The sequence below is a fragment of the Lepisosteus platostomus genome, chromosome 1 (genome assembly GCF_059453375.1).
Source record: "Lepisosteus platostomus isolate fLepPlt1 chromosome 1, fLepPlt1.hap1, whole genome shotgun sequence".
In the NCBI taxonomy this organism is placed as follows: Eukaryota; Metazoa; Chordata; class Actinopteri; order Semionotiformes; family Lepisosteidae; genus Lepisosteus; species Lepisosteus platostomus.
The window spans coordinates 79,340,072-79,354,224 of NC_142611.1; positions in this window are offsets into that span (position 1 = coordinate 79,340,072).

Sequence of the window (14,153 nt, forward strand, 5' to 3'; positions counted from 1 at the left end):
GTTGACCTTCAACCCCCGAAGCAATGATTCAATGATTAGCCACATGATTAATATGTGTAGGGATAACGCTTTATAAAAGGGCCTCAATGTTCTTTAGCTGAAGCATCTGAGCTTCAGTCTGACTAATGCCATGTTGGCAGGAACTATCTTCTGTCAGCATGCTATAAAACCGTGCAACAGGCTTAATCTATCTGGAGCCAGCACTCATGGCTAGGGCTTGTAAGTCTACAATAGTTTTTTTATATATTTTTTTAGGTTAATGTTACAGTACATCAGTGGAACTACTGGTAATCATGTCATGGTTGAAGGGAAGGTGGGTAAAACTATCTCTTAAACTCCAAGATCACATCAGATTTGACTGATATGTATTGCTTTAGGTATGTACAGTATTACTACTCCAGACAAGTGAGCACATATTCAACTCAGTTAAACAGATGGTTGTCAAAAATTAAGAATAATGCCCTTTATTTAAATTCTACAATCAGTCACAATATTATCATAACAGAAAAGTTATACAGACACATTTTTGTCTGACAGAAAAGTAAAATTGGTTATTGCCATGCACAGTGAGGAAGACTATGTAGAGCTGAGAGTTGTCTGAATGGAAGGTACCTGTCAGGGATCTCTATAATCCCCTCTGTATGACAGCTTTTAGCTTTTATGTATCTGTAATAACAGTGCCGCACTTACAGTACTGTTTAACAGCTGGGTCATGGGAGTATGGAACAAGCTACCCAGTCATGTTGTTGAAGCCAGTACTTCAGCTTCTCTCAGAGATATGGCTAGTTGAGATATCAATTGGATAATAACTACAATATGGGCCAGATGGGCTCTTTCTTATGTTCTTAGAAACAGTTTCATTACAGTATATACCTCTTATGTGACTGCCATTTTTCTACCATAAATGAACTGCAAGCTAAACTGCTTTACATTATTTCCTACTAACAACATGGGACTCTGCCAATGACATCTGAAGAACATTTGTAACAGAAATAAAATAGATTTTTTAACAACCGGGAATGAACATTTTTATGTTTTATTGCATTTGTTTAACAATGCTGCTTAAAAAAGACGTGAAAGGGAACCATAACTTTTATGGAACTCTTCTCCTGTTCATCTCTAATCCAAGATTGGAAACTACATCTTTTTCCAGATTTGTCAAGAATAAAGTCCCAAATCATATTTTCTTTCGTTTCTGGGACATTGGGAAAGACGTGGATCTTCTTGACTAATTTAAACTGCTAACAAAATGCAGGCAAGCACAGGAGCTGTTTTCATGAGCGCTGGCAGAATGACTCACCTGGAAACTCCACCCCATCACAACAACATCCACTAACATTAAAGACAATTACTCTGTCATCACAATTTGTTTTATATTTCTTAAAGCTATCACTTAGAAGATATAGATCAAAACTGTAAAATTGGGAAAAGGTGATTAACTGAAATCCAGACTGAAGATTCTGCAACAGTGCAAGAATAACGAAGGAGGAAATGAAGCCGTTAAGGTATGCTGATGGGTAAATTGCAGGAGATGAAAGGTCTTGATACATGTATTTAGCCAGCTTTTATTCGGTTAACATAAACTCCACTGCTCCTTTTTTGACGAAACTGAGAAGTGTTATATTAATGTTGAAAACAAGTAAACTACTTGGTCCCAGTGGTACTCGTGCTGCTTAGCCAAAACACGTCTGACTGATAAATAAGACTCTGAATATACCAAACCAAATGTAAAAACTGGGTTGTACAGGGTGATTTGAAATGTACTAATATAATATGAGTCTAAAAGAAAATAAAATGAACTCAATTGCAGACCAATCCATCCTGCTTGTATCACATCTGTATTTATGATCTTTAATAGCACTGAATCCAGGTCCATCATACCACATTTGAAAGAAGAATTAATTCATTTCACCCTGGGGTGGCAAGCTGACCTCAAAGAAGGGTCAATAGTGACAAAAAGTGAAAAAAGAGGGATAATCATATCACCTTTGCTTTTTAGGTAAATTTGTTTAGAAATTCTTTCCCATTATTTTTGCACGAGCATGGAAAAACATGGCAAGCCATATGCAGAACTGTAGAATTATAATAATAATAATAATAATAATAATTGCTTACACTTATATAGCGCTTTTCTGGACACTCCACTCAAAGCGCTTTACAGGTAATGGGGACTCCCCTCCACCACCACCAATGTGCAGCATCCACCTGGATGATGCGACGGCAGCCATAGTGCGCCAGAACGCTCACCACACATCAGCTATCAGTGGGGAGGAGAGCAGAGTAATGTAGCCAATTCATAGAAGGGGATTATTAGGAGGCCATGATTGGTAAGGGCCAATTGGAAATTTGGCCAGGACACCGGGGTTACACCCCTACTCTTTTCGAGAAGCGCCCTGGGATTTTTAATGACCACAGAGAGTCAGGACCTCGGTTTTACGTCTCATCCGAAGGACTGATTATAATGCTCAGTTTTAAACCACTTGTAAAGAGTGTTTCACACCTTTGAATCTGCAACAGATTCTAGACATTATGAAACAGGCTAGATCAATTGTGAAGGACTGCAGTGTATCAAATTTAGCTGGAGTGCAGAGTAGTGGTTAGTGCTCTGGACTCTTAGCTGGAAAGGCTGTGAGTTTAAATCATGGGGGCGAACTGCAGAACTCTGTAGAAAGTTACTTCATTCAGGTTGATTCAGCAAAAGACTCAGCTCTATAAATTGGTATAAACGTAAATCACTTTGAAGCCAAATCAATTAATAATAACAGTATAAAGGCCAAAAACTACTACTGCCAAAGCAACAAGTCCATCAGTTATATGAATCAGGAAAGCCCCACCTGCATGTGGAGTTGGGAAATATGTACTAAAGTTTAATTCACTGGTATGCATTTCAAAGCTAAGTACTTATGTTTTCTATTAAGTGATCTTGTTTTCCATTACGTGACCTTATACACTTTTAGCAAATGTAATAACCAGTTTCATCAATCATATCTGGGGTTTTCACAACAAACAAACAACAAAAAAGATTTATTCTCAGTATATGCTTGGTATTAGTACATACCTACTGTAGTAATCATTCATAGTACAGTATACTGATACAGTGTATTGATCATTGATCAATAGGACAAAGCTGTCATTTCTTTGCCACATTTTTGTGTTTCAGGGACCCACAGCAATCTGCCCTTATGTTGACAAGCTATCTTCCTTCATAGCTTTTTTCCATAGTCATGATACGCTGGTGGAAACCTTCTCCTCGTTTCTCACTGCGTTTTCTGGCAAATAATCTGAAAGTGAGTGAAGTAAGTGACCATCTAGACTCATGCCTCATGTCAGCCTAACTTTCCAATTTGCTTAGATTTTCTACGACAATGACCTTGTAGCCAGGATTTGTGATTGCGGGAGACACTTCTGAATTTGACTCATGAATGAAATCAAGTAGTTTTTACCTGCTTCACTGTTCCTTCAAACAGCTCATCCTGTGTTATCTTTCTGATCTGTGCCCTAACAATGATGCCCTTGTGTCCTTTTTCATAGCTGTTGGAAATTTACTAGAAATGCATTTGAAGCAGATTTCCACCTTATCTAAAACATAAATTGCTTAATCATGCCTAGTTTTATATGAAGTCATGGTAACAAAAAACTTATTGGGCTCAATCAGCTGTTGATGTACTTTTAGCCTGATATTTCTAGGTAGACATACTTTTTTTTTCCCAGATTGCTGACCAAGAATCATGTACAAAACCTTCAAATCTCCACTCACAACTCATGAATGTTTATTGTATCCGACTGTGACAGGCGGCGATCATTACTACTGTCTGCTGTCGGTCCTTAAGGTCATGATACCTGACAGCTGTGCTTCTGTCTACTAAAATGTGAGCTCCCTTTCAGCAGGTGTGTAATTCAGCTGAGTGAAGCCAGAGGCTCCACACCCCAGGGCTCTGACTGAGAGACAGACAGGGGGAGAGAGACTGACTGACCCTCTGCCCACCTGGCTTAGAACAAGAACCTTATTCTGAAAATGGTCCAATAGACTAGAAATATGGAAATATTGTTCATCTGGAAAAGGTTTGTTTTTTTATTCTTTTGATAAGGAAAGTAGAATGGCATGGATCCTAAGCGGACCTCCTCTGTAAGATCACCACATATCTGAAATACCAATTGAAGGGAAATGGAATATGATGGCAAAATGTATAGGAGGTCTTGGAAATGTAAAAACAGCAACTGCATCCAACATCTACAAATACAGCAACATGCAGAAAAGGTGGCTTGGTATATTTTCATTTCTTTTTATTCTCTTTATGGTCTCCTAAGTGCTACTTGTAACACCAGTTCAACTGCCTTTATTGGTGTCTGCAAAAAAACAATTCTGCCTTATACATGATAAACTGAATGTACAGTAGGTAATCTTCTTGTTGGATTTCAGGACAGAATAAACAGATTAAGCTTCTCATGAAGTGTTAAAAAAATAGTAAAATAATCCACCAACTAAATAAAAAATAAACAGACAGGACATCCTTACTCAAGTGCAAGGAATGATGCTATCTTCATTGCTATACAAAATGGTCAATATTGACCAGTCTTTTGGGTTTATGGTTTGGTAGTTGTCTGTGCTGTGCAGATCAGGCACCTAATGGTCAGTCTGTCTCAGACTTTCAAATGCAGTGGACAGATTGTTATACATTTCCAAAGCAAAAAAAGGGTTGTGGAAGCCCACATGCCAATCATCGAAAATCCACCCTTTTATAACATCTGAAGTTCAAAACACCATGTTTGCCCACACACTATGAACTGAAAGTAAGTAATCTTCTTGTTGTCTTACAGGACAGCTTAAAAAGATAAAGATTCTCCTGAAAGGCAAAACTATCTAGATGAAAACAGTTGTGAGGGGGCAGTAGGTTCAAGCAAAATAGAGATGATTGAACGATTGTCTAAATGAGCTGCTACCCTCAGTCACCTGACCAGTTGCTGCTGGAAGACAATTGGTCAGGTGACACTTTATAAACCAGGAAGCCAAGGCTACCAGAATCAGTCCAGAGGGCAGATCTTCTTTCTGCAAATTCACCGAGGAAAAAGGAGAAGGGAATGACCTACCAACCAAAGGACTGTGATTCATCTTTTAAAGATTTCAGGAAGAGCATTTGTTAAGAGTTTTGGACAGAGAATTATATTCTGCAAGCAGCTGAGCTGCCCATTTATGGTAACACAAGACTTAGTTTTGAGAGGAATCTCAGATTTTGTGTGTGTTTTTGAAGAAGGGAAGCAACTTAGTTATCTGCTACATTTAGTGAAGGACTTTGAAGAAGTCAGTCAGGGGCTCAAAGATGAAATTAGATTTTGTTTCATTTCCTGCAAGGTAAATAAACTGCATTTGTTTGCTCCCAACAGCTGTGTCTATTTTAAAGATCTTATTACAATACACCAATCTCCGGTGCATCAGTATTATATACACTAAAATTAACACCTTTCATGTTAAATTGTTGAGAGCGTACAATTATTATCACAATCCAATATGAATATTAATACAAATAAAGCTGTCCCGTAATCACATCTCTATGGTTATTACTAATGACTTCTCAGTCTGCCTCAATCTGTCTTCTTTAAAAAAAAAAACTTTTATTATACACTGAATGTATGCTTACATGGTATGTACATCTCCTAAAAAAGCCAACAATATAACTGTTGAGTCCCATCACTGAATGTTAAATGAAAGACAACTGAAAAGAATACAGATTGTATTTGCTATCTATCTTTGTAAACAACACTAATCAAAACCTTCTGGTTACAGGCATGTTCTGCCCTGTTTGGGTCTCATAAGTATAGTGTAGCCATGACTGTTCTTGCTGCTATTTTGTCCTTCATTTCACCTTTCAGCTCCATTCACTGCTATGGATAAAGATACCCCAAAGACTGTAACTGGGCATCAAGCAATTCTATATTTAAAAGTTGTGTAAAACATGATACCGTGACCAGTTATGATACAATATATTTACAAATTGCTTTTATCATGTCTAGTAGACCTGCTTGTGTAATTTAAACATCCAGGTTTACACGTTCATGCCATGGAAATAAAAATAATTCAAACATAAGTAAGGACATGCCTCTAAATCAGCAGATGTATCCAGTTTGAATTTCTAAAGATCCCCAGGGCACGTGTCCAGTTAAAGACTAAGACCTAAGTTAAGTAGTCAGACTTACATGCGATCAGAACATGACTTGAATACTTTGAAGCCAGAACGCACATGAAAAGAAATCCTCCTGGTAGTGTTTGTAAAAGAGGAGCCAACAGCCCTGCCCTACATCAGGGGGCCCAGGCCTTTCACAGGCTATTTATCATCATTACAGATTTTGTCTGTGCACTTAACTTCACCTCCATGCCAGAGTTCGGGCCCAGAAATAAAAAATCAGCAACATGTCTTGCGGTGCACAGTGCAAAGCTAAATTTATTACAAATGGTTTAATCCTCACTACAGTTTTTTTTCAGACCTTTGGCATTCTGCAATATATTTGGTTTTCAGAGATGAAACGAGAATTGGCTTGGTTTTAATAAAGAAAATAGAGTGGCATGGATCGCAATCAAAGGACTCCTCTGTACGCTCACCACAGTATCTGAAATACCAATTAAAGGAAAACTAAATATGTTGGCAAAATGTCTAGGTAGTCTTGGAAATCTAAAAATCCAAAGTGGAACAGCATCAGACATCGTCTACTACCGAAACATGCAGAAATGTAGGCTTGGTGTATTTTCATTTTTTTTTTCTTTAAGCGGTCAGAAGCACTATTTATAACACCAGTTCAATGGTTTATATTTGCGTCCAAATAAAAACTGTAAATTTTATTCACCACTGGCTATAAATATCTGCCTCTACCGGCACTTTTAGTGGCAGCACAACTATCTTTATTGTAGTTTGATCTGTCAAAACAGTTTTGATGTTGCCATGGATACAACGAGCCAGGTTTCACAGAAGGGTCTCGGCCTTCATACGGTTTGATGAAACAGCATGACTTGGCTTTACTAATTCTGGACAATCCCATCCCTGTCTGTGAAACCATGTACAATGTTCCACAGTCTCTTCATGCTTGTTCAGTTCACAGGGTTCTGATGTCAGAATAGCAGTAAGAAGGCTTTGATATTCTTTGTCTGGAATGTCATGGTTTGTGTGGCTCTAATATACAAGGGCTGTCAGCTGGCAGGTACAGTAGAAACCTGAGTTTTATTGCTTTTGGCCAGGGGATTAGGCATTGTTGCTATTACTAGGACAAAATTGCCTAGTTCACCATCCAGCATCTCTCTGAGACAGTCAAGATTCGTGGTTCTTAGGTCATGAAATATAATACCCGGAACAGAATGTAACTATTAACCCAGTAAAATACAGAAATCCAGAAAACATTTTACATTAGAGTTGTACATACAGCATGTTCACTGTAGATTGAAAGTGGTTATAATCTTAATCATTTCGCAGTCTTTTTGATTACTGTAGCACTCACAAAATATTTGATATTTAATGTTTACTGACTTTGCATGTATTTTACATATTGTAATAGGTCTATTAACTGAAAACCTTGTACAATTTACTGGATTTATAGCACTGAAAATAAGGCGTTATCAAAACTCCCCACATTCCATTGGTGAAAACTGTGCGTCTGAAACACATTTTTTTTAAATGAAAAAGCGCAAGAAGATGTCAAAGTTTTGATAAAAACAACAACTGTGTCTTGCAAAGCCATCACAGACTTAATTAGTGATCACGTTGTGATGTGCGGAGAACAGGTGCTGACACGGAGCAGCTGACATGAGAAGCGCAGGCTACAGTCAGCTGTATTCAACTTCAAGAAATGTACAATTACTCTTTCAGTGTTTAGTGTAAACTCTGTTCTGACCGATGTGTTGTTATAATGATAATACAACACGATAGTTTTGTTTAGGTTTTTGCATCATCATCATCATCATCATCATCATCACCGTCATTATCGTCATTTTACTTCAGTTTTATTTCTGAAGTATCTCAGACTGTAGTGCAAGACCTCACATGCAAAACACGTCACAGAAGTAAAAACTAAAAACGAGAAATGAGACTGTTGCTTACAGCCTTTTTCCGAAAGTCCCCTGCCTTCATGACAACCTGATTTCCCCGCACAGCCATTAAATGATCTGTAATGAAGTCTATTTTTAACCAGTATTTAGTGGCAGCGATTACGCGGTGCTAAGCAACACAACGCCCCAACGCAGAGCTCAGCCTGTAGTATTTTAGAAAGTGAATGTGAAAAAATATGATGAATGAAAATGAGCAAAGTTCACTACAAAACGAGCTTCAGATTAGAAACTCCAACTCCCAATCATCAGCTATTACTTCGACTTTTCCTAAAAACGGACATTAGGTTAAAGAAAAAATAAGGTACAGACATTGTCTCTTACCTGCAGTTCGTGAAATGCAATAATTTAGTGGTAATTATGCCAATCCATATGTTTTAAAAAGCAAGGGTGCAGTCACATTGATTTATTTTCTTTAAGCCTTTGATTCTTTTTTTATACGGTATCTAATAGATGCAATCACATTTTAAATCACATTTGAAGGTGGTATCTACAGTATTTCCTTAAATTCACGATTCCGAATAGGAAAAAAAAATTAACCCAGAATATTGTGTATAGCCTGATTTATGTAAAGGATTGCGTGAATTACATTTACTTATTGTTTAATAAGTTAATATTGGCACATATTAATATTAATAGTTTATTTTACAAACTCTATGAAACTACGCAATTATTGACTGAAAACATTTCAGAAACTGCGATTGCAATCCTAGTTCTTATTTTTTATCAGGAAAGTCTTGCTGGAACTGGTGTGAAGTAATACAAGTTTTTCCTGACAAACAGGGCTTGAACTTTTTTCAAATTATTTTAATAATGTTTATTTCATGAAATCCTATTTTTGGCTGCAGTGCTTGAGCTACAAATCGCAGCTCTATACTGTATGTGAATTTCAGGAGGTGTCTTTCACTGATGCGTGCACGTATACACATTGTTTTTACGTTTTAAAAATGATCATTAATTTATAATCCAGACTAGAAATAGCAATAGACCGAATCCACATCTGCACTTAATTATACTGCTGGTTATTGTACTGCAACGACCGGAGAGAAGCACCTTGCTCAAGAGCACAATGAAGTGTGCTCCACCCATGATCTTACTGCCCCCAGTTGCCAGTCCAGAGCCACGCAATGCATTTCTAGCCTGTACAGGAAATCCCCGAAGGATTTGGATTCGCCTCAACCACTCGGCCACGACTACCTTTTGCATTCCGTTATAAATTTTATCAGCCTGCTTTAATATATGGTTTTCGACACACATTCTAACAAGTACGTGTTTAAAATCTAATACAGTAGGTCGCCCGTGTAATGACTTCCTACGGGCATCATTTAGATTCACCGTGACTTACTCAGTGTGAGGTGCTGAGCTTCCCAATTAACTGAGTGCCTTGTGAGTACATTGACTTTCCTAACCAGAACCGCCTTCTAAACATTTAACAACTAGACTTCTATACATTCTCCAGATATTTGATGAATATCTCACCAGTACGAAAAACCACTCTTAGGTGTAAATTAACTATGTGGTATAGTTCTTTTATACTATTTTATATACTGCTGCTGATCATCACCATGGGCATCTAAATGTTTAATTGGACTTTTGTGCCTTTGTACCATTCATGTTTTTCACTAAATCATTTTAATTTTTAAATTTACAAATATGTGTCCTGTGCCTGATTGTACTGTATGTAATATCAAACATCACAACAACAGCAGCCACAAATCCAAAACTTACCTACTGTAGAATCCTTTGACATTGATGATATTGTGACTTCAATGAAAGTGTATCCAACTGCTGGATAATATTGCATTCTGGCATGATTGCTCCGTGCATTCCTGTATCGGAGCCAATACTTTAACAGCAGTACAAATTTGTCATTTGTTTTATGACACCCACACACTCGCTTCTAACAGAGAAGAAGCAGTGGAATTGCAAGGCAGAAACATGCATACAGTGTCTGTTAGCTGACACAGTGTCCAGAGAGGAACAGTTTGCTATCCGAACATACTTTATTGGTAAACAAAAGCTAACTGCAGATCATATTAATTGCAGTGTTTTCTGCAATAATACCTCACCTAGTCACATTATATTTTTTTCACATGTTTAGAAAGGTTTAGAAAGGGTGGCAAAATATTTTTATGTATAGTAACAATTTTGGCCTCCTACTGTATTTAGCAATATTAAGACCTCAAAAGCAATTTTTCTTTCAAATAATATGCAGCATTTTGCTAACAGATATTTGCTGAAACCTTTCTAAATGCAAGATCAAATGTAATTTGTTACAAGCAGAAGTCCTTATTGTTGTAAATGAGATTCAAATGCCATTGTTTTGTGACACATTCTGGTAATGTATGCTTGTACATACTGTATCTTACATAGCGCTTTTCTGAACACTCCAATCAAAGCACTTTACATGTAGCAGGGTCTGCCCTCCACAACCTCCAATGTGTAGCCCCCACCTGGATGGAGTATTAATCTGTTTAAACAGCAAGTCACACCTGAATATACTTTCTTTTCAGTTAACACTTCAGGCTTGATTTGGCTGCAGAGGACTTGATATTAAATTTGTAGTACTCTTCTTTTGAAAGCCAGATGAAATGAAAACAAACACTTGTCTCTGATAAGCTGCGTGTCACAGATTTCTTCTCCATTTCTCCCAGAGTAATTTATTTACAGTTTGTTTGATTCATCTTACCATTAAGAGCTGTAACTGTGGTGACAGAGGGAGTTATTTTTTCATTGAGATATTTTCATTTAGAGTCAGTTAGTATCAATGTTCAGAACAATGATGAGGGGACAGACCTTGTCCTGCAGTCTCTAGTAGCTTTATTCATTTCTCATTATACATTGTAAAAAGTGATGATACAGCTAACTGTGTTTCTTTTCCTCAGTGCAATAACGAGATTAAACGATGGATGTCACTCCTGGGACCTGTGCTCAATCCAGGCAATTATTGGCTGTCTCTTTCATAGGAGATCTTCAAAAGTGGTGTCAGATGACAATTTCATTAGTGAAGATTAAAGGCGGATATGAGAAATTACAGCACGTTATTGCACTTTACTGCCTGGAAGATCCAAGTTGTCATAACAGGCTTGACAAGCTTTGACAGATGTATTAAGAAGCGTGAGACTAGAAAGGAATTTTAAAGACCACTTGCAACTACAATAAAAGGGGAAATGTGTGCAGTATGTGTGTTTGGGTTTAATCAATGGCAAGAATTTCGATTTAGGGGGGTCAAATCACATATGATTTTAATTTACAACACACTGCACATTATGGTATGCATTCTGCTATTACTATTACTCTGTTGTCCAAAATAAGTTACAGTATCTTCATTTTTATGCTTTATGAAGATGAAAGAATCGGTTTATGAACCTTCTGAAGAAATCATCAAAGTCTTTGCTGCTTATAAAGTTATGCCTGCTGAGCCATTTTTCTCTCTTAAAACAGAAGAGTGTTTAATAACAATTAAGTTTTGTCTACAGAGTAGGAACAGTCCACAATCATTAAATTGGATGTGTGCAGCTATTCACATTGAGAAGAGAATAACATAGACATGAGCTGAAAAAGAGTGTTTACTTATCAGTTTGCATTTGTGAATTTAATTTTAATCTCTTTCATGTCATTTCACACAAAAGAAATCCTCTTTACCCAGGCTTGGATCATTTTTCACATGCGTGGCTTGGATGATATTCTTGGATGATATGGACCAGTTTATTAAATACTAGATTTATTAAATACTAGATAGATTTAATGCTGACACCTCTTATCACAGACTTTACTGAGGTCTCCTGTCCACTGACTTCTCAAAGTATGTTCATATGGTATCGTTTCAGGGCTCAGCTGTTTCCTTTACTCTTCAGGCTGTACTAAATCTGGGCCAACTCTGGTCCCAGTTATCAGCAATTCAGCAGGTCTTGAAGGTCACTCTTAAATCATGAGTTCTGATCACTTAGAAACTTGAATTGTTCACATACAGTTAGTCAGAAATAGCTAATGAATGAGATCAGGCTTAAAGTTGGTAATATCTTTAAATAGCAATAAAACAATAATAATTTTGAGATTTTTTTTAAATAAATGAAATTAGTACTAAATTGAAAAAAAAGTTTAAAAGGTTAAAGAAATCTAGTATTTCTAATAAATATTTTCAGATATCTTAATTTGTGATATATTGCTTGATGATAGCCTCAGTATTTTTAGACTTGTTCAATCGATTTAGAAAAACATCAGGATTTTGAATTAGGTTCTATTCAAATAATATGTCAGAATTAATGTGACTTGCCACAAAGTGCTCTAGTGCATAGCCTGCTTGTTTCGGAGCAGAACTTTAGAAGATGTAATATTAATACATACAAATGAATAAATGAATTTTTCCAATCTTTTTCTGCACAAGAGCCTTTACTTAACTGGTTCTGTTCTTTACCCCTCTACTCCTCCTGTATTCAGTACCTCAATCTACTGTCTCCTCTCACTGTGTATTCCCATTCTGCGTATCTTGTGGAATTTTTATTATTGTTGTTCTGTAAAGCACTTTGAGAAGCCACCTTTAAAGGCGCTATATAAAATAAATGTTGTTATTATTATTCAAATGTAACTTAGCAAATTGACTTAATGAGAAAATGACGAGTTTTGATTGGCTGAATGTCCTTTTCCCATCATTATCTTCCTGTTGGTGAAGAGTTGGTGAAGGTCTTGTATTCTGCAGGGGAATTATGTAAATTTATATTATATTTGCAGTGCTGCGATTATCTAGAGTAATTATACTTATCATATATTAAAATTGGCATTCTGTTCACCACATAAATCTACTTTTTATTTTTAGTGTGTCTAGCTAGTGCCTAGAGAAAATGGTGCATGTGTTGTAGATCAAAAATCCTTCACTGGAGTTATTATGTCACGGTGACTCCACAGAGCTTATGTTATGTCAATTCAAAGCTGTATAGCTTTGTTGAGTTGTGGACAGAACAACCTTTTGTGCATTTTTAGCCTTCTTCCACAACATACTGTAAGCCTGCAAAACCAGCTGTAGAAGCTGTAAACAAGGACGAATATCGGATGTTGAATGTCTAACCTGTGAAGGGCAGTCAGTCACTGAATCTGATTAGGTTAGTGCCAGCATAAAAGGCATTTAATATAATCAAACCTGGCATTTCATATATATGGCAGGCTTCTTCCTACTTCCCCCAGATTTATTGCAGGGAAATTATGAAGTAGGACTAAATTTGATGTCAAACTTTTTAAATCTGTCACACTAATACAATCCTTTGGTTCACTGCAATGTGATTAAAACAATTGATAGAGGCTTTGCTCTGCTTGAAATTGATTCTGATATCAAATATAATAATGACGTGAATGTACAGCAAAGCCTGTCTCGATTCCAAGATAGCCCAGCATTTGTAAGTATTTGCTAGGAGGCTTGTGGTTTTCTTTTGCTCGGATTTGGCATGTTGATGCCTTTTATTCTTTAACCAAATGTCCTAACTCCCATTACACAATAAAGGAACAGAAAATACAAATTCTAGATCGCATAATGAAATAAAATAAATGGGCCAATTCATGCCAAGATATAATGATGCTGTAGAATACAAAATGTGCCTGCTGAGCTTTCTCAATCAGAATGCTTTCATAATTGAATGTATTTGATCTGTACTGTAGCATTTTACATTTTTGAAACTGATGCAGAGACTGCCATAACCTTTGTGAATCAATTTTAATATTTTTGCATATTCCCAAGATGCCACAATGTAGCATGAATGTTAATTGTGTAAAAAATGCACGTACAATATTTTTTTCCATTTGGGCTAAAAAACAAACATCAATGCGGATTTGCTTGATCATTTTGACATTATTCAAATAATCAAATAGCTGTAAAAACTACAGAGTTGTCATTTAGGGAAAAGGTTTTACAAAGACTAATACAGCTAACAAAATGTGGAGTGTGACAGATTTTTAAGTATGTTTTCTTATTCTTTTGTGCCCATTGTTCACACAGGTATGAATCAATTTGCTTTACATTATGTGTTAACATGATCTTTAGATGTGTTAGAGAACAGTTTTAAAAAGTACTACAAAG